Below are 562 nucleotides of genomic sequence, written 5' to 3'. Positions count from 1 at the left end.
CAGGTATAGTTGTGGTTGCTGCATCAGTTGTTGACATTTGTGCTGTAGTTGAGGATTTTGGAGGGGTCGTTGTAGAAGCCAAAATTGTTGCATCAGTAGTTGTTGTGGTGTCAGACAGAGTTGTGGTTGATGCATCAGTGGTTGACATTAGAGGGGTGGTTGTGGAATCCAAAGTTGTTGTTGCATCAGTAGTAGTTGTGGTGTCAGGCAGAGTTGTGGTTGATTCATCGGCTGTTGTTAACGTTGGTGCTACAGTCGAAGATGTGGGAGGGGTGGTTGTGGAAGTCAAAATTGTAGCATCAGTAGTTTTTGTGGTGTCAGACAGAGTTGTGGTTGATGCATCAGTTAGAGGGGTGAGAGGGGTGGTTGTGGAATCCAAAGTTGTTGTTGCATCAGTAGTTGTAGTGGTGTCAGACGTTAAAGCATTTAATGCATCAGTTGTTGTTGACACTGGTGCTATATTTGAGGATGTTGGGGTGCTGATTGTGGAAGCCAAAATTGTTGTTGTGTAAATAGCTTTTGTGGTGTCGGACGTAGTTGTGGTTGCTCCATCAGATGTTGA

Source organism: Sinocyclocheilus rhinocerous, unplaced genomic scaffold (genome assembly GCF_001515625.1).
Source record: "Sinocyclocheilus rhinocerous isolate Xijiao unplaced genomic scaffold, SAMN03320098_v1.1 scaffold3091, whole genome shotgun sequence".
NCBI classification, from domain to species: domain Eukaryota; kingdom Metazoa; phylum Chordata; class Actinopteri; order Cypriniformes; family Cyprinidae; genus Sinocyclocheilus; species Sinocyclocheilus rhinocerous.
The sequence above is the reverse complement of the archived record's forward strand: the minus strand, read 5'-3'. Positions refer to the sequence as shown.